Here is a 21,278-nt window from a genome sequence, read left to right as displayed (position 1 = left end):
CGTAATGTGGTAAAGGCAGAGTGATATCGTCCGACCGCTGCGGTCGCAGGTTCGAATCCTGCCTCGGGCATGGATGTGTGTGCTAACCTTAGGTTAGTTAGGTTTAATTAGTTCTAAGTTCTAGGCGACTGATGACCTCAGAAGTTAAGTCGCATAGTGCTCAGAGCCATTTGATATCGTCAAAAAATACAATGACAATGTGACTATGGTATCTCAGCCCGACGAGTCCCAAAGTCCTCCAGAACGAATGGGCCTAGACGACAGCAGCTAGGCGGCGCTGCTATAATCTGCGAGCTCTGCTGTCGCCGCCTTAGCACTGTGCGCTAGCCACGGACCCAGCTCCAGCCTGTCGGCTCTCACAGCCGCGAGATAAAGTTTGTAACGCAGGGGCCTGGATTTCAGTCGTTCCGACTCCACTGTCGTATTGTTCGTTGCTTGGTTCCTGCTATTGTTATATCCAGGCTCTCAATTTGGTTCACTCACCGGACTTCCCTTCTGCAATGTTGTCTTTGTTGTCCATCATTGGTGCTGTCTTTCCGTAGCTTTCAGTGACTCACTGTCGACGCCCTTGACTAGTCCGCCAAAGTGTCCTCGTTTTGTCTGATTCTGGTTACTATGCTATGGCTTTACTGCGTATATTACGAAATATTTCATACATATTGGAAGATCGTCACCATGAACTGAAATCATAAGTCTGAGGGGGAAAAACTGAGATCATAGATGGGAATAAAAGAAACATGGATCACTTGTTTTTATTTACGACTGTCTTGCAGCTTGTGATACTCAATAGAATTGGGAGAGACAGAAATTTATGCTAAAAGATGATGAAAAGATTTGGTCCTTTGACTGGACACATCCTGACACATGAAAATATCGTCCATTTCGTGTGAGGGTTAAACATTTTGAAGGGAGACCAAAGCTTGAACACAGTAAGCTGGTTCAAAAGGACGCAGGTTGCAGAAGCTATGCAGAGATGGGGGCTTGCACGTGACAGAGTGGAGAACTGCGTCAAACCAGTCTTCAGACTGAAGATCACAACAATCACAAGGGTCAACGACGTGGTGGGCGAGCACCACTCTCTGAGGATGCCTTTAAAATATGCTACATGGACCAGTCATCTCGGTAATTGATCAGTACATGCCCACAGAATTAGAAGCAACCCTAAGACCCATGTGATGATGGTGAGAGGTGGCATGATCCCCCTCTCATATTTCTATCTTACTCTGAGTAATACGATTTTCCTCTCTAATTGCATGCAGTGAAAAGTTGCTATTCCTTCACATGTGGACTTCCCACCTGGGTAGTCTGGTGACAGGTGGGTTCTGTTGATCTTGAAAGGGTTAAGCCGACGGGTGTGAGGGAGTCGAGTGGATGCTTTCCAGACGCCGACATTGTCATAAGAGCGGGGGCGACACGCCCACAGGGGCCTGACGGAGCGACTGGGATGGAGATTCCGTTACTTCGCAGAAACTTAGTGAAAACACTTTCTGGCTGGCTATCAGCGAGGCGTGGGAATGACTTTTGTTCCCAGGCAGTCTTGGCGGGCAAATTCCCGCGTTTTCTGCAAAATAGTAACTGTGATTGGCTTGCTCAAGGCATAGCTCCGTGACGTAGCAAAATCCGCGCAGAAACTGGGGCCAAGTATCTCCATTGGTGGAATAGTAGTGCATCAGCAATAGAGTGGAATTTTCCGCCGGTTCAGAGTTGCTGGTTGGAACGTTTAATCACGGCCACTGTTGTGGGCTTGGGAATGGTCTGCGTTCGGCTTCTACGGGTGGTCTTGAGAGAGTCAGCTCTCGTCTTTCGGTTGGAGTAGGTTACAAGACTGAGCTCTCGCTGCTCTGGACAGCCTGCCTTCCGTTGGCTATCTAATATACTTTCATTTAATTGTAACTATTTGACGAAGTTGCTGAAGTTTCGACTTCAACGTAACTTTCCGAGTACAGTTGGCAATTGAGCGTTCTGCGTACAAGCGGCCTATGTTGTTCGTCTTGAGCAGTTTTGGCTAAAGTTGACTGTATTGGAGTTACTGTGTGACTTCGCTTGTTAAAATCAATGACTGTACCGTCAGTGATTGTGTGGCGACCCTTCTTCGTCTCCCTCAGAGGCGCATTTGTATTGATAGGAAGTCTTTAGTCTGGAACAACCAGACCAGGATAATTTGTGTCGGGCTATACTCGCGACATTATCATCACCACGACTGGACGTCGAAGCAACCAGCCATCGCTTCCGGCACGCCAGATCATGTCCTTGCACTTACGAAGACAGCTTGGTAATGTATGTCCGCAGCACTGGCAGATTAGGGAATTTTGCTCTGAGATAATCAGAGCTCAGCAGAGCGCGCCTGTTCCCGTCTTTTCTTACGTGGTTCTGTCTTGGGTGTTAATTGTCTGAGTTCTCACTACTGTAACAGCAATTAATGTTTTGATGGCTGGGTGTTTCTCTTAAGATTTGAGTTGCATGGAATTGGTTACACATACCACTTGGTCATAAACGTCACAAGCTAGTTTAAGGACAACTTCACCTTGACAGCATATATTTGAGTATCCAATTTGACGTATTGTAAATGTTTCATGTGTTGTGTTTATTATTCTGAGTTTAGTCATAATAAATCAAATTGTTATTTTGGACAGAACTTTCATTCTGTAGATCGGTAGAGCAACCCTTTCATTTCTTACCATGTTAATCAAACTGATTTATCAAATTAATTTCTATCAAATTAAATTATTGCAGGTGCCAAAATCTTTTCTACTTCACTTGCAGGGTCGATTACAATCAGTTCGCGTTTCTTCTCAATCCATGTGCAACAGCAAAAGTCGGAGTTAGAAAAGGGGTGGGGGGGGGCCTTAGAGCATCATTTCCATATGAAGATTGAAGAAGAATTTAGTGTTAAATACACTGCTAGCCCCGGCACCTCGCAAACGTATCTGGAATCACAAGAGTGCGATTTCCTGTAGGTGTTTCCTGCTGTCTCGGCGGAAAAGGAAACAACAACAACAGTCGCGGTGCTGTCGTGGACGGTCAGTGAGTCTGCTGTGGTCAGCCGTGGCGGCGTCCGCCAGACCGCAGGAGTGCTGTTTGCCTAACTGGACCACGCGGCGACTCGGCGTCGCGGTGGGTGGGTCCGGAGGCAGGCGAGCAGAACTTTGCGGTACTGTTGGGCGCGGGCGGCCGGGAGAAAAGGAAAAAAAGGAAAGGAAAGGTTGCAGGGGGGCAGCCGCGACTGACGGCGGCTTCCTGCGTCCGAGAAGCCAACTGAGACAGACCGGACGACGCCCACTGCGCGTCCAAGCGCGTCCCGTTCTGGGGCGCCGGCGCACACCTGACGATGACGCACCAAAAGTGGGCAGAAACGTCCGCCAGCGGGCCGACGCAGGCACAGGTGTCGGAGCTGGTATCATCAGAATCAAATTATTTTTGAATTAATAATTAAAATTTCATGAAACGCGAATGTTAACGTAATGTTGCACAGTATCTCACTTGAATCTTTTTTGTTGAACCAGTATTTCTGTCCGACACTGTTAACTTTAAATTGACAATTTACAACTGTAATTATTGCACTGTGATATATTTTAGGACTCAGGTTGAAACGCCCCCTTAGAAAAATTAGTGAATTGATTGTGCTGATAAACCTTACTTGCTTTTCAAACAGCTGAGCAAAACTGAACGTACTCAGACATTACTCTCTTTACTTATTCTGATCAACACTAAACTGACACACAATATTTTTAGCGCATCGCAATCTGACTTTTAATAATCGCTACAAAAGAATGGCCCTGACTAACAATAACCTATACCTTTCATGAATCACTTACCTCACAAAAATCTTCGTTACTGTTACTACTGCAATAGAGCGAGCGCCAATACTGCCAGCTAAATAAAAGATTCTAAAAATGGCTCTGAGCACTATGGGACTTAACTACTGTGGTCATCAGTCCCCTAGAACTTAGAACTACTTAAACCTAACTAACCTAAGGACATCACACACATCCATGCCCGAGGCAGGATTCGAACCCGCGACCGTAGTAGTCGCGCGGTTCCGGACTGCGCGCCTAGAACCGCTAGACCACTGCGGCCGGCTAAAAGATTCTAACTGCTGAAGTCCCTAACTACTGATAGGCATAGTTAGCAAATGAAAGATTTTGATAAAAAACAAACAATGTATTTACCTTAATAGTGTTCAAATTTACTGTCTCTGATGGACACACGTCCAGATCATCCGCTCTCAAAACTCCGTCATCTCTCTCCCCACATCCACCGCTGCTGGCGGCTCACCTCCAACTGCGCAACGCTACGCGCTGTTAACAGCCAACTGCCCAACACTACAATAGCAAATTCCAACAATGCCACCCAGCCACAGACTGCACACAGCACAGCCAGTGATTTCCATACAGAGCGCTACGTGGCGGTGGCGTTACCAATATAAGAACCTAAACAGCCTACTTAGAAGGTCATCATCATGATATAAATAACAGTCTCGATACACATGTATGTTTAAATATTGCCATTATATTCACAAAACAACCCACAATAAATAATAACCCATGCTTTTTATCAAAACTAAAGAAAACAGTACTTCGCGTAGAGGTGCAGCGTCGCTGTCGGCAAGTATTACGTAGTGGAAATAGCTTCAGCATTTACGTGGCTCACACGATTCTCCCCGTTATCACTTGCCATGTAGCGCGGCGATTCAGCAGCAATACTTTTTATGTAACCCACAATGCATTTAAAAACCACGCACAACATTTTCATATTCTCTTACTCGATACATGCAAAATGGTAGTCCGTCAGGAAAATGAGTTGGTCTTTTTTGTAGGAAATTGGCTGTGATTAAGTTTTATACTGGGATGCGTTTTCGCTGATGGCTACGCTTTTCCTGTAATTCGCGAAAACCGCGTTTGAAGGTCCCTTTAGTATGCTTTTCTTGAATGATTGGAAAGCTACAGCGTTTATCGAAAACGTATCCCGGTACAAAATTTAACTACATTAAATTTCCTACAAGAAGGTCCTGTTCATGTTTTCTGTAGCACCAGTAGTTTGCACATAGGGAGAGAGAGAATATGAAAATCTGTTGCATGGTATATGTAGGTGTTGTGGGTTGCATAAAACCCATAGGTTGACGCCGTAGAATCACTCTGCATAGCCGGCAGGGGTGGCCGAGCGGTTCTAGGCGCTACAGTCTGGAACCGCGCGACCGCTACGCTCGCAGGTTCGAATCCTGCCTCGGTCATGGATGTGTGTGATGTCCTTAGGTTAGTTAGGTTATGTAGTTCTAAGTTCTAGGTGACTGATGACCGCAGAAGTTAAGTCCCATAGCGCTCAGAGCCATTTTTTTTCACCCTGTATAATCGTTCCACATTTCTACAAGGGGATCCAATATCGTCTGAAGATCGAATTCCCTGTAACTGTAAGGATTTAACCGCTCACCCACACCAAGATGTTCACAGTCTTATGGTTGGCAGACGATTGACTGATACTTTGTATTGGATCGGCACCTTCCATGTTTCTCACTAGCGTGATTTTGCCCATTTAACACGGTCTTTCCTCCAGATTTCCCTTTCTTATCGTTATTATACTATCGACCAGTCCTGCACTGTAGTTTAGTGAAAGAAATACGAGTTTAATGAGTAGAGAAACAGGATTATATGTACAGGGTATCCAGAAAAAAGGCTGCGATATTTAGAGAGGATGTAGTATACCACCGGGGGGGGGGGGGAGTTGTTATAAACATTAATGATAAACTTCGTATCTTTGGAGTTATGGTCTATTATCAGTACTGATCACCATGTCTCTGCCATATTTTCATAACATGCAGCCTTCCATCCAACGCCTCATTCGTTGGAACCCCTGGTTGTTACCGGATTGTGTCTCGGGCATTGAACACTCATTCTCGTAGTCTATGCACATTATTTACGAGGGAAGCATACACCGAGCTCTTCATATGTCCCCAAAGCCAAAACAGAGTTAAGTTCAGGAGAACGAGCAGATCATGGTATTGGCCCTCCCCGACCAATCCATCGCTTCTGAAAGACTCGCCCCACTCAAGCTGAAAATGAGCTGTAACTCCGAAGATGTGAGGTTCACGACCAGTGTTCACAGGACTTTTTTTCTTTCCTTCGATGTATGCTACATGCTCTGTAAATACTGAAACCTTTCTTCTGTGTACTGACTTTGATGAACAGGGGCCACTGGGTAAGTAGTGTGCGACAAGTTAGGAATGTGGATTGCACGGGAAGTGTGCTCGGATAGCTGAAGCGGTTGGGGCGACACGTAACGTAAAGCAGGAAATCTGGGTTCGAGTCGTGCTCCGTCACAAATTTTCACTTGCCGCCACTGAATTCATTTCAGTGCTTCACAACGGCCGATGTCATACTTTCTGTTTCACTTAATCGAGGACTGCACCGAACACTTCCTTGCAGATACAGATCAATGTGCCGCTCTTAGCGGAACAAAATCGACAGACGTAAAGATAATTACAGCAGTACGCCAAAGAAGGGTAATAGGATCGTTATTGACTACACGGTATACATATAAACTCTCCGTCCACAGAGCCTGGCGGGCACATCAGTAGCGACCGACCGTCGTGTCATCCTCTACCTATGATGTCGTTGGATTCGGTATGAAGGGAAGTGGGTTCAGCGGACAACTCTCCATACCGTTGTAAATTGTCGTCAGCTGGAACCGCTACCACTTCATCAAATTGCTTCTTAACTGGCATCATGAGGCTGAGAGCACGCCATGCCAGTCCTCCCAGGGATGAAAAATCCCTGGTAGTACTGGGAATCGAACCCGTATCATGAGCATGTAAGTCAGCTGCGCTGACTGCTCAGCTACGGAGGGGCCGAACTCAAGTGGAAGACGCACATAAATAGTAGGAAAAGCAGATGCTAGACTGAACTTTATAGGACGAATCTTAAAGAAATGTAATTCATCCACGAGAAATGTGGCCTACAAAACACTTATTCGACCAGTTGGTGAGTATCGGTTGTCAGTCTCAAACCCTTACCAGGTTGGCCAGATTGAAGATCCAGCAAAGAGGTGCGCGTTTCGTCACGGGATCGTTCAACCTGGCCGAGATCGTTTCAGAGATGCTCAACAAACTCTAGTGGCAGATATTACAAGAGAGGCGTTGAGCACTACGGGGAATTTTACTATTGAATTTCCGAGGGAGTAAATTCCGAAAGAGTCTGAGCACGTGTTCTTCCTCCCACACACGTTTCGCGAGAAAATAACCACAATGAAAAAATTCTCTAAATTATACGTAGGTGCGCCCACAATCATCCTTAACGCCAGCCATTCGCGAACGGAACAGGGAAGGGGGATCAGATGGTGTTACCACAAGCACCCTCCGCCACATGGAGTCAAGTTGCTTGCGGGCTATGGATGGAGATGTTGGTAAATCTGGAATAATACCGACCTGCTCTGGTTCCACACAGGTAGCTTTAAGCGTTTACAGCGGAACGACTTATTAATGATATGTAGTGATACACACTGATCTTCCTTGTGAATCACTCTTGTCTGTTAGTGGAAACCATATCAAAATCCCGACAGTAGTTCCATCAAATATTGAAAGAAAAGGAGATGGAGCAGTTTAATTTAAAATCTGTTCACATTTTACAGTTTACATTGCAGATGTGTAAAAAGTTCCTGTTCAGTTCAGAACTGCAAATCAACATAAATATTACTTAAGTATGAACAAAATGCAACTTACGCATTATAAACAAGTGAACAAGTATTACGTGGAGTTAGCAGCTTTATAGATGATTCATAACGCAAGCTAAATGTTGTGATTCATCATAACTAGCCTCGCTTAATATTTTCTCGTCTTGGCAAATATTCTTCCTGTGGTTTTAATTTCAAAATCGCTTTGCCAGACGTCATGATTGGAGTTAGCAGTTGTCTGAGAAACAGTGTTGGTGGAAGAAGGGGGTGGTCAGTGAAAATATTCGTGTTTGATTCAAATGCGAATCATTTTTGTCCTGAAGTCCGAATGGGTTAGAGGTCTGATGTTATGACTGTTTCGTTTGTTTTGTTCTGTACACTGGTTCCTACTCTTAAGATTCTTGTGTGTATGTATTGTAACGTGAGCGTTCTGTGAGCTGAACAATTCAAGTGGTGTGATTAACGTAAGTTTAATCTGATGAAGAGCTTCGCCAAGTCCGTCTGAAATTGTATAACTGTATTCCAGTTAACTTTTACTAAAGATGACGTGAAAATCTAATAGGGTTTACTAAATAAGCTATCCTATGAAATCCAGTATTGTGCTGTACTGTGTGAGTCAGAGTACGTGTCTTGCTGTTGCAACATACAAAACAGGCAGAGTAAAAACCATTCATACAATTAAACATCGAACTTTGCAAGAACAAATGTACAAAATGTTGTGGACTGTCAAGACAGCCAATCCACAGTGACGGGTAGCCGAAAGGCACGCGTTTAGCTCACGCAGGCTGGCGTGAGATCTGGAACAGGTCAAGGTCTTATAGTAGCCAAAATAGTACGTGATTTCTGGAATACTTAACTTTAATCCATAATTGGTGAACATCGGTCTGACGGTACATGCATCATAAGATAAATAGCAAATGATAATGGCGCCTTGCTAGGTCGTAGCAAATGACGTAGCTGAAGGCTATGCTAACTATCCTCTCGGCAAATGAGAGCGTAATTTGTCAGTGAACCATCGCTAGCAAAGTCGGCTGTACAACTGGGGGCGAGTGCTAGGACGTCTCTCTAGACCTGCCGTGTGGCGGCGCTCTGTCTGCAATCACTGACAGCGGCGACACGCGGGTCCGACGTATACTACCGGACCGCGGCCGATTTAAAGGCTACCACCTAGCAAGTGTGGTGTCTGGCGGTGACACCACACAAAATGCTTCTGTTAAAATAGCCTGCCAATTTATGTACTCGTAACTCACCAAATAAATGGCACGCAGGCGAACATGTAACACTGCACTTTAAGTGTTGGAATGTCTCACAAAGAAATGAGATCTGAATTGCACTGTAACTGAAGTAACTTTGTTGATAGTTTTGTGAAACAGTGCTTCACTATAAAGAATCTCACTGTGTCGTAACAGTGATGTTAAACTGGCCCTAACAAACTTTTGTGACATATTGTGGTAACAGAAACGCGGTACTGCTCGAAATTGGTGAATGTTGAAATTCAGCAGAGCAGAAAACCAGCTAAAGGAAGCCTTGCTCAAGCGCGCTGCAAGGAGAAGCAAACTGTGCTAAGCACGTCATACATTATACATTAATTAACAATGTTCCGCAGAGTGCAGTGAGATGACACATAATCACAAGATGTAACTTTAGTGAGGCGACGGTGAAAGAAAATGAACTTTCTGAATGATACAAAAGAGACTGGCGTTTAAAAACTGTTTTATAAGACTGACAGTCATCAACTACAACAATCTTCACAAAATTCACTTCTTATAAAAATGTTGCTCTGCCATGTAGTTTGTTAATGGAATGGTAAAGGCATGGTGATCCCATGACTATGAGTCCAAGCCATGTTAGCAGATAATTTTGCTTAATCTCGTATTGACAATCGAACTAATCGAACCGAATCAATGAAGAAACAAATCACATCGAAAATTTACTTTCGTCAAACTCATCAAAAATCATTATCTGAATATTATCATACTTCAAAAATCAGTCCTTGCAAAATCGCATTTCCGAAAACCAAAATCTCTTTGTCCTGCTGATTCCTCCCTGACCTCTGAACAGCGTGACTAACACCAGACTCTCTCACTTAGCATTCCCAAATGCTTCACAGGCTACGACAATCTACTGACAACCAAAGGTCAAATTGCTTGTACCCGGAACCTATGTGGCGTAACATACCGACTAAGACTTCTGTCTGAAAAATACACTCCTGGAAATTGAAATAAGAACACCGTGAATTCATTGTCCCAGGAAGGGGAAACTTTATTGACACATTCCTGGGGTCAGATACATCACATGATCACACTGACAGAACCACAGGCACATAGACACAGGCAACAGAGCATGCACAATGTCGGCACTAGTACAGTGTATATCCACCTTTCGCAGCAATGCAGGCTGCTATTCTCCCATGGAGACGATCGTAGAGATGCTGGATGTAGTCCTGTGGAACGGCTTGCCATGCCATTTCCACCTGGCGCCTCAGTTGGACCAGCGTTCGTGCTGGACGTGCAGACCGCGTGAGACGACGCTTCATCCAGTCCCAAACATGCTCAATGGGGGACAGATCCGGAGATCTTGCTGGCCAGGGTAGTTGACTTACACCTTCTAGAGCACGTTGGGTGGCACGTTATACATGCGGACGTTCATTGTCCTGTTGGAACAGCAAGTTCCCTTGCCGGTCTAGGAATGGTAGAACGATGGGTTCGATGACGGTTTGGATGTACCGTGCACTATTCAGTGTCCCCTCGACGATCACCAGTGGTGTACGGCCAGTGTAGGAGATCGCTCCCCACACCATGATGCCGGGTGTTGGCCCTGTGTGCCTCGGTCGTATGCAGTCCTGATTGTGGCGCTCACCTGCACGGCGCGAAACACGCATACGACCATCATTGGCACCAAGGCAGAAGCGATTCTCATCGCTGAAGACGACACGTCTCCATTCGTCCCTCCATTCACGCCTGTCGCGACACCACTGGAGGCGGGCTGCACGATGTTGGGGCGTGAGCGGAAGACGGCCTAACGGTGTGCGGGACCGTAGCCCAGCTTCATGGAGACGGTTGCGAATGGTCCTCGCCGATACCCCAGGAGCAACAGTGTCCCTAATTTGCTGGGAAGTGGCGGTGCGGTCCCCTACGGCACTGCGTAGGATCCTACGGTCTTGGCGTGCATCCGTGCGTCGCTGCGGTCCGGTCCCAGGTCGACGGGCACGTGCACCTTCCGCCGACCACTGGCGACAACATCGATGTACTGTGGAGACCTCACGCCCCACGTGTTGAGCAATTCGGCGGTACGTCCACCCGGCCTCCCGCATGCCCACTATACACCCTCGCTCAAAGTCCGTCAACTGCACATACGGTTCACGTCCACGCTGTCGCGGCATGCTACCAGTGTTAAAGACTTCGATGGAGCTCCGTATGCCACGGCAAACTGGCTGACACTGACGGCGGCGGTGCACAAATGCTGCGCAGCTAGCGCCATTCGACGGCCAACACCGCGGTTCCTGGTGTGTCCGCTGTGCCGTGCGTGTGATCATTGCTTGTACAGCCCTCTCGCAGTGTCCGGAGCAAGTATGGTGGGTCTGACACACCGGTGTCAATGTGTTCTTTTTTCCATTTCCAGGAGTGTAAATGGCTCTGAGCACTATGCGACTTAACTTCTGAGGTCATCAGTCGCCTATAACTTAGAACTACTTAAACCTAACTAACCTAAGGACATCACACACATCCATGCCCGAGGCAGGATTCGAACCTGCGACCGTAGCGGTCGCTCGGTTCCAAACTGTAGCGCCTAGAACCACACGGTCACTCTGGCCGGCTCTGAAAAATATCCAGGTACAAACATGAAGCATGATTCTTCGAACAAAAAGAGAACTCATAGCACCGTAATCGAATAAGGAAAATGAGCTACAAACTGATACGCCCCTAAACCCGCTGGGCAGAATAGGTGATTATGATTGTGGTAAGGGCCATATAGGGTGGCGTCAGTTTCACTAAACAATTGTAATTTATTGTAATTTGATAACACATTTAAACCAAAACGGCACATAGCCGAACCTTTACAACTGCGAGTTTCAAAATCGAATTCTTTCGTGGCTGAAGGCCTCCAAACAATAAATCTTAAAAATCAACAAGATACATTTCAGGTGACTGAAGACACGCAGTTAAACCTATATATATATATATATATATATATATATATATATATATATATATATATATATATATCACAGCTAGGCTGAAAGCCTCAAGGTCAAAGTGGATAGATAAGTATATACAAGGTGCAATACAAACGGCCGGAGGCCATAATTAAATTTCAAAATTTTAATATATATTACCATAATCTTTTAAGGCAGAAGGCAGCAATGTTTTCGGTTACGGGGAAATTTTGAGAATAAGGCTTTAAGCGGGTGAAGGCCCACAGCTGATTTTCCAAAAATTCAAAAAATACCTTAACCTTTAAGTTTTAAGTGGCCGAAAGCACACTAAATGAAAAAGCAACGCAACGGCACTAACTAAATTTAAGAATAAGGTTTTACGCTGCTGAAGGCCCACAATTGATTTTCCAAAAATTTAAAATACCTTAAACCTTTAAGTTTCAATTGGCTGACAGAGCACTAAATGAAAAGATAGCACAACAACAGTAACTTGCAGAAAAATATCCACTTGCCAGAATTCAAATTTACTTATACTGGCTGGAGGCCCTTGATTTACATAAAACAGAATTTTTTTTTCCTTTAAAGCATTGCCTGTAAGAGAATACCAACAGACTTGCTCTCGAAACACTAACGTTCACTTAGGTGAGACAGGTGGTGGGTCCAACTACACTTGATCCGTCCGTAACCCAACCAAGAGACAGTCACGTACCCACCGACCAAACTACTTGCTAGCCACCAATCGGTACAGGAAAACTCAAAGGCCTAACTGTTACGGACGTGATTATCCACAATGAAATATGTATTAAGTTATCAAAACTGCACAGCGACAACAGATGAGGAAAGGACACTGCCTGAAATTACGTTAGTGGCCAGGGCAGGTAAACGGAACAATAACGGCCACAAGGCAGGAAATTCAGCTGGTGCACTTGAATTGTAAGGAACCAATACACTTAATTCCACCGCACTACAACTACTCGGTGTTGCTCACAGGGAAAGCTCCCCAACAGCGAACCACCGAAACGAACGACAAAGCATGAACGGACGTGGCTTGGGTACTAAAGGCACCGCTCAACTTTGACTTCCAGGGTCGGTGACCCACGAAGCTCGTAGCGATCGGACAGCTCCACACACGCTCCGACACTGTGCAGGGACCACCAGCGGACCCTATGCTGCACGGAGATATCCTCCCTGGTCCGCACCAATCGACCGACTACCCTCAGAATGCGGACAACATCTAAAACAGTCCGTGGAAATAATGCCAAATACACACACAACTTACAAACACTCTAACGAAGACCTGAAAGATACCCAACAGTAACTAAACAAGCACACACACACACGAACGATCGGCCAGCCAAAACGCGTTGTCCGGTAGGACGGCCGACCGACGATCCACCAAGACCGTGGCGCGGATCAAGTGGTGCGTGGCGGCAATGGTCGGGCGAGCCATGTCGACGCAGACCTCATTGCTCCAACTGCACTAGTGCCGTATTGGAACTCCCCGACTGGCAGGTCCGGACTGCGCTTCAGACGCGTTCCGACTGACTGGCAGCCCGAAGTCGTGACCCGAACTCGCTTACGACAGGCAACAACTGGGAAGTAATAGCGGTCGAGCAAAGATACTACGATACGCGTCCTGGGGGTAATTAATTGCCCGAAAATGTCTTGAGGAGTCATAATTCAGCTCAGGTAGCCTGATGACATATGATCCTGAGTGGTAGCATTTTTTGTTAATGTTTTGATTTACTTTCGCTGAGAAACTGACTGTTTCGAAAAATGGTAAGTGTAGGTCAAAATCACTTTTGCGGAAGTTTCTGAAAATTTTAGAAAATTTTGTGACTTTTTGTCAACGAGCTAAGAAATTATGCATGGCCTCCTGTACAGTCAAAGACTGTGAATTTCTGATTGCTGAATAGGCGAACCGGACAGTATTGAGCAAGCATACCACAAGTGAGACCGATCCTGTCAACTTCCATACTGTTTATTGCTCTATAAAGTTTCGATTGGTTGGAAAGCGGATCGTGAGTTCTCTGTTGACCCTGTCTGCTACTGAGAGAACATATTTGAGTAAACTTGATAGTACAAAGTATGAAAAATATAAGTTTTTCCGCCAGAAATTGAGTATTCGCGAACTTGGTTGGGTGGTTGGTTGGTTGATTTGCGGGAGGGGAGCAAACAGCGAGGTCATCTGTTGCATCGGATTAGGGCAGAATGGGGAAGGAAGTCGACCGTGCCCTTTCAAAGGAACCATCCCGGCGTTTCCCTGAAACGATTTAGGGAGACCACCGGAAACCTAAATCAGGATCGTCGGATCGGGTTTGAGCCGTCGTCCTCCCGAATGCGAGTCCAGTGTGCTAACCACTGCGCGCGTCACTAGGTCGCGAACTTGGTTGCAGCTTGTGTACACTTAGAAAGAGAATATAGCACAGACGGTTTAGACCAGGACTTTCATTGAGTAGCTTCTACCAACACATAGAGAGGCTGACGAAAAGTATCGAGACACGCTGATGTGGGGCGCGACGGCTTAACTCCGCTGGGGCCACTTTCAATGACGTTTCTCAGTGTCTGTGGAGGGATGGCAGGCAGCACATTCTTCCACGACAGCTGAAACGACAGTAGATAGCGGTGTTGGACTGGGGTCTGGAGCTAAATAGACGATTTCACTCATCCCACCGATATTACATTATGTTCAAGCCGGGACTATAGGCAGCCCATTCAGGAACGTTATTATCCACAATTACGGTCAAGCTGGTACAAACAAACGCCGTCTAGAAACTGTTCCTCCGCCGAATGCAGGACAGAATGCTGTAAGATGTCTTCACATCCTCCTACATTTAGGGGTTTCTTAAGTGCAATAAGGAGGACACACACTAACCTCGAAAAATACCACCTCCTCCGTACTTCTCTACTGACACTCTCATAATGGCACATAACGACCTGCAGGCCCATCCCAAAGCTCTCCTTCGGATCACCACAGCTTACTATACACTGGTCACTGCGCCATCTGGACACAGTGCTCTTTACAGCTGCATGGACTACCCTGGCACGCTATCGCCAGACCCAGAGTCTCAGCTTGTCCACATGCTACTAATGTAATGTCGTTGCCCATTGTCCTCATTATCCTCGTTACACTGAATCTGCCCAGTAAGCAGCAGACCCATGTTCGACTCCCGGTCTGGAACGAAGTTTCAACTTTTTCCATTGATTTAAATCAGTGCCCACCAGCAGCTAATGTCATTAATTCCCTTGCATCTTAATTCATAATGGCTCTGGAATCAAAGCTGTGTCTATAATGAGATTTTCACTCTGCAGCGGAGTGTGCGCTGATATGAAACTTCCTGGCAGATTAAAACTGTGTGCCGGGCCGAGACTCGTACTCGGGACCTTTGCCTTTCGCGGGCAAGTGCTCTACCAACTGAGCTACCCAAGCAAAACTCACGCCCCGTCCTCACAACTTTACTTTTGCCATGCCTCTTCTCCTACCTTCCAAACTTTACAGAAGCTCTCCTGCGAACCTTGCAGAACTAGCACCCCTGAAAGAAAGGATATTGCGGAGACATGGCTTAGCCACAGCCTGGGGGATGTTTCCAGAATGAGATTTTCACTCTGCAGCGGAGCGTGCGCTGATACGAAACTTTCTGGGAGATTAAAACTGTGTGCCGGACCGAGACTCGAACTCGGGACCTTTGCCTTTCGCGGGTAAGTGCTCTACCAACTGAGCTACCCAAGCACGACTCACGACCCGTACTCACAACTTTACTTCTGCCAGCACCTCGTCTCCTACCTTCCAAACTTTACAGAAGCTCTCCTGCGAGTATCGAAACTGTGTCTGTTCTTTCGGGCACCACATGTATAATATGCTGAAGAGCCAAAGAAACTGGTGCACCTGCCTAATATCGTGTAGGGCCCCCGTGAGCACGCAGAAGCGCCGCAACACAATGTGGCATGAGGTTGAATAATGTGTGAAGTAGTACTGGAGGGAACTGACAGCGAGTTCTGCAGGGCTATCCATAAATTTCTAAGAGTACGAGGGGGTGGAGATCTCTTCTCAATAGCACGTTGCAAGGCATCCCAGATATGCTCAATAATGTTCATATCTGGGTAGTTTGGTGGGCAGAGGAAGTGTTTAAACTCAGAAGTGTGTTTCTGGAGTTACTCTGTACCAATTCTGGACGTGTGGGGTGTCCCATTCTCCTGCTATAATTGCCCGTCGGGATGCACAAAGGATATGAATGGGTGCTTACGTACGCGTAACCTGTCAGAGTCGTATCTAGAAGTGTCAGGGGTCCTATTACACTCCAATTGCACATCCCCACACTATTACAGAGCCTCCACCGGCTTGAACCCTGCTGACATGTAGGGTCCATGAATTCATGAGGCTGTGTCAATACCCGTACACGTTCATCCGCTCAACACAATTTGAAATGAGACTCGTGCGACCAGGCAACATGTTTCCAGTCATCAACAGGCCAGTATCGGTTTTGACGGGCCCAGGCGAGGCATAAAACTTTGTGTCGTGCAGTCATCAAGGGTACACGAGTGGATCTTCGGCTCCAAAAGCCCACATCGATGATGTTTAGATGAACGGTTCGCACGCTGACACTTGTTGATTTCCTATGATTGTAATCTGCAGCAATTTGTGGATTCTCTTCAGACGTTATTGGTCCCATTCTTGCAGAATATTTTTCCAGTAGCAGCGATGTCGGAGATTTGATGTTTTTCCGGATTCCTGATAGTCACAGTACACTCGTGAAATGGTCGTACGGGAAAATACCATCTTCGTCGCTACATCGGAGATACTGTGTCCCTTCGCTCATGCGCCGACCATAACACCACGTTCAACTCGCTTAAATCTTGATAACCTGCCATTATATAAGCAGTACCCGATCTAACAACTGCGCCAGACACTTGTTACCCTATTTAGTCGTTGCCGACCGCAGCGTCGTATTCTGCCTGTTTACACTACTGGCCATTAAAATTGATACACCACGAAGTTGACGTGCTGCAGACGCGAAATTTAACCGACAGGAAGAAGATGCTGTGATATGCAAATGATTAGCTTTTCAGAGCATTCACACAAGGTTGACGCCGGTGGCGACACCTACAACGTGCTGACATGAGGAAAGTTTTCAACCGATTTCTCTTACACAAACATAAGTTGACAGGCTTCGCCTGGTGAAACGTTGTTGTGATGCCTCGTGTAAGGAGGAGAAATGCGTACCATCACGTTTCCGAATTTGATAAAGGTCGGATTGTAGCCTATTGCGATTGCGGTTTATCGTACCTTGACATTGCTGCTTGCGTTGGTCGAGATCCAATGACTGTTAGCAGAATATGGAATCGGTGTATCCAGGAGGGTAATACGGAACGGCCTCGCATCACTAGCGGTCGAGATGACAGGTATTTTATCCGCAGGGCTGTAACGGGCAGTGCAGCCAGGTCTCGATCCCTGAGTCAACAGATGGGGACGTTTCCAAGACAGCAACCATCTGCACGACCAGTTCGACGACGTTTGCAGCAGCATGGGCTATCAGCTCGGAGGCCATGGCTGCGGTTACCCTTGACGCTGCATCACAGACAGGAGCACCTGCGATTGTGTTCTCGACGACGAACGTGGGTGCACGAATGGCAAAACATCATTTTTTCGGATGAATCCAAGTTCTTTTTACAGCATCACCGCGGTCGCATCCGTGTTTGGCGATTTCGCGGTGAACGCAAATTGGAAGCGTGTCTTCGTCATCGCCTTACTGGCGCATCACCCGGCGTGATGTCATGGGGTGCCATTGGTTACACGTCTCGGTCACCACTTGTTCGCATTGACGGCACTTTGAACAGTGACCGTTACATTTCAGATGTGTTACGACCCGTGGCTCTACCCTTCATTCGATCCCTGCGCGACCCTACATTTCAGCAGGAAAATGCACGACCGCATGTTGCAGGTCCTGTACGAGCCTTTCTGGATGCAGAAAATGTTCGACTGCTGCCCTGGCTAGCACATTCTCCAGAATTCTCTGACCATTTGAAAACGTCTGGTCAATGGTGGCCCAGCAACTGGCTCGTCACAATACTCCAGTCACTACTCTTGATGAACTGTGGTATCGTGTTGAAGGTGCATGGGCAGCTGTACCTGTACACGCCATCCAATCTCTGTTTCTCAATGCCCAGGCGTATAAAGGCCATTATTATGGCCAGAGGTGGTTGTTCTGGGTACTGATTTCTCAGGATCTATGTACCCAAATTACGTGAAAATGTGATCAGATGTCAGTTCTAGTGTAATATATTTCTCCAATGAATACCCGCTTATCATGTGCATTTCTTCTTGCTGTTGCAATTTTAGTGGCCAGTAGTGTACATACCTCTGTATTTGAATACGCGTGCCTATACCAGTTTCTTTGGCGCTTCAGTGTATAACTTCGCGTAAATTGTATCGCCAGTTGCGTAGCGTTGGGAGGACTGGACACTGGCCGCGGATACGACCCCGTAGAGGACGACACTCGAGAACGTTGCACAGTGAACGCTTTGGACGGACCCTGTATGGAGATATCAGTGCTCGGTAAGACAGAGATGCTCGTATTTGTGGACTGAACAGTACCTGAGACCCATACGTCACGTGAAAGCGGCGCGCCATTTCTCCAGCCGGCTGGAGGCCAGTGCTCCCCGCGTATGAATAGCGCGGGCGCGCTCTCATTGAGGCGCGCGGCCATTAAGCGGGTGTGCGGGGGCGGCGGAGAAACGCGAACACTTAGGCGGTAACCGGTTCCGCGGCCGCACAGTGAATGAGGCGAGGCAGGCGAGCCGGCAGCGGCGGACAGCGCGGCGCGAGGCCGCCCGACCACCTGCGGCCGGACGCGGCTGACCAGCTGGGGCAGGTCCTCAGGTCCTCAGCGGGCAGGGGGGACCCGGCACGAGCTGTTCACTCTGTCACTGGTGCTGCTCCGTGCTGACAGTTAAATCTGCGTGGCGTTTAATTTTGTTCATAGAAGTGTGACAGTGGCAGAATGTGATTAATCATGACGCAGGCTGGCGACCGTGCCAGGATTGCTTGAAAGATTACGTCGCCCCCCTTCCGGAGGTTGACTCAAGATTCCTTACATAATTATGCAAAATACGTTATCCTCTCGTATTATTTATTTATTTGTAACCATTTACGTGTGACCTCCCCTCTGTCAGAGTGGTGCTTCCATTCCCTTTAGTCAAACAAAAACACTTGCCGAAAGGATCCGCACACAAGACAAACTTCTGGCTGGCTCGGTTATACAAAGAATTAACACTGCGATGTACTGGAAATCTGTGAATGTAGCCCAAGTTCATCTTAGTGATCCAGACAAATGGCACACCAAACACAATCTAAACTCGCAACGTACGTAGGGCGTCGACAAGTGGGCAGCTAGCGTTTGAGTTGTAAGAATCTAGACTTAATATAACAGTGACTGGTTGTCTATTTGTGAGGAGCTATATACCATTCCAGAGACCACAGGATCCCGTCGAGGCCCACGAGAAAGACCAACACCGACTCAAAGGAAGTCCTCGGCGCTTGTTCGTGACGTCACGTCAGCTAGGCACGGCGAACGCCAGGTCTGTTGCAGGCATACTTATAATGGTGGTGTCTCCCTCTCTGACACAGGAAAATGTGAAACTATTGGCGGAAGTTGACCAACACACATTGTTCTGAGAGATTTCTGCAATAAATTAATTGTGTAATTCATTACACTTCTTAACAAATACTGTACTGCTGAACTTAAATTTCCACCTGATTTAAGGACTGACATACAAAAACAACTTCATGGTTCAGCAGCAACAGAATTCGTGCTTCTTTATCCTATTTGTAAATCTGAGGAAGTTACGTTTGTCCTGGGTTGCTTTTACAAGAAACTGTGAACATATTGGTGCTCTTCTTTAGGTATCTTGGTTGACTATGCGGTGAGGAGCACTGAATGTTAACGAAATATCTTGCGATTGTACACGTTGGGGGAGGGGGTGGGGGACATAAGAAGAGGCAAAAGAGAGATACTTGTTTTATCAAATAAAATTTTTGTATCTTATAAAGTTGCTCCTTTCAGTTGCAAGAGGGGAATATTTATCTTCTGTAATGTGCATGTTTAAAAAAGCTTAAGCTCAGCAGTATTTTCGATGTAAGAAGCTATTTTGTTTCCTGTATGGAATTCCTTTCGTTGAAAACGACTGTAATCTAATGGCTGGCAACAGCTGGGCATTTACACATGTAAATTAGTTCACATTTCCAGTGACGATGTCAAACGAAAATAAAAAATATAGATAAAAGGAACGAGTTAATTGTAAGGTTCAAATGGTTCAAATGGCTCTGAGCACCATGGTACTTAACATCTATGGTCATCAGTCCCCTAGAACTTAGAACTACTTAAACCTAACTAAACTAAGGACATCACACAACATCCAGTCATCACGAGGCAGAGAAAATCCCTGACCCCTCCGGGAATCGTAATTGTAAGGGGGTTGGGTTAAATTTCGATAACAAAATGGATCAAGTAAACATAGTTACTTGAATGTAAAATTTCCAAAGCTTGCAATGGGGCAAAGCATCTTCCCATATGGATCTGCGTTTGTTTCTACAGGATTCAGTAATACAGAACTATGATCATCATTTGTAGCTTTTCGATATTGAGAAAATCTTTCATGTAAATAAAACAGCAGAATCCAAAACAATACCAAACATTTTGTTCAAAAATAAGAGATTTATAGTGATAAGCACGCCCAGGCGTTTCTGCCTGCAACAGACCTGGCGTTCGTCGTGCCTAGCTCACGTGACGTCACCAACAAGCGCCGAGGCCTTCCTTTGAGTCGGTGTTGGGAAGACAGACCGTGGCGCGTACATCACACAGCGTGACACTGTAGGTCTTGCGAGTGCCAGCACCCGTCTCTGGCTGGGAACTGTTTCTGTCGAGTCCAATAATTTTGGATTGCATGTAATTTCACGATAGCATGCCTCAAAATTAAGACGTTTAGCGGGTACTTTTGCTATTAAATATTGATTTCCTGTGGGCCACAGAGCTCGTGAAGTATGGTGGACAAGACGACTAACACGAAGTCACAAGATCGTTGCAGGGCCAATATACTCGTATCTCGTCGTTGGCCCTGGAGTCACGTGACGTCACGTGACACTATGGAGGAAGGTCAGTGTCCTGCCCATTACGCTGTGCTACCTGCCTGCTGCGTGTATGTAATGTTGACGGTTGCGGGAGAGAGTCTCTTAGTCGCTGGCTATAGCATCATCCGGTCGCAGGCGCTGCAGTCATGGACTGTGCGGCTGGTCCTGGCGCAGGTTCGAGTCCTCCCTCGGGCATGGGTGTGCGTGTTTGTCCTTAGGATAAATTAGGTTACGTAGTGTGCAAGATTAGGGACTGATGATCTTAGCAGTTAAGTCCCATAAGATTTCACACACATTTGAACATTTTTTTCATTGCCAAGGAATTTGTTGTTCTTA

The sequence above is a fragment of the Schistocerca americana genome, chromosome 9 (genome assembly GCF_021461395.2).
Source record: "Schistocerca americana isolate TAMUIC-IGC-003095 chromosome 9, iqSchAmer2.1, whole genome shotgun sequence".
Taxonomy (NCBI): Eukaryota; Metazoa; Arthropoda; class Insecta; order Orthoptera; family Acrididae; genus Schistocerca; species Schistocerca americana.
This window is presented reverse-complemented; position numbering follows the sequence as displayed.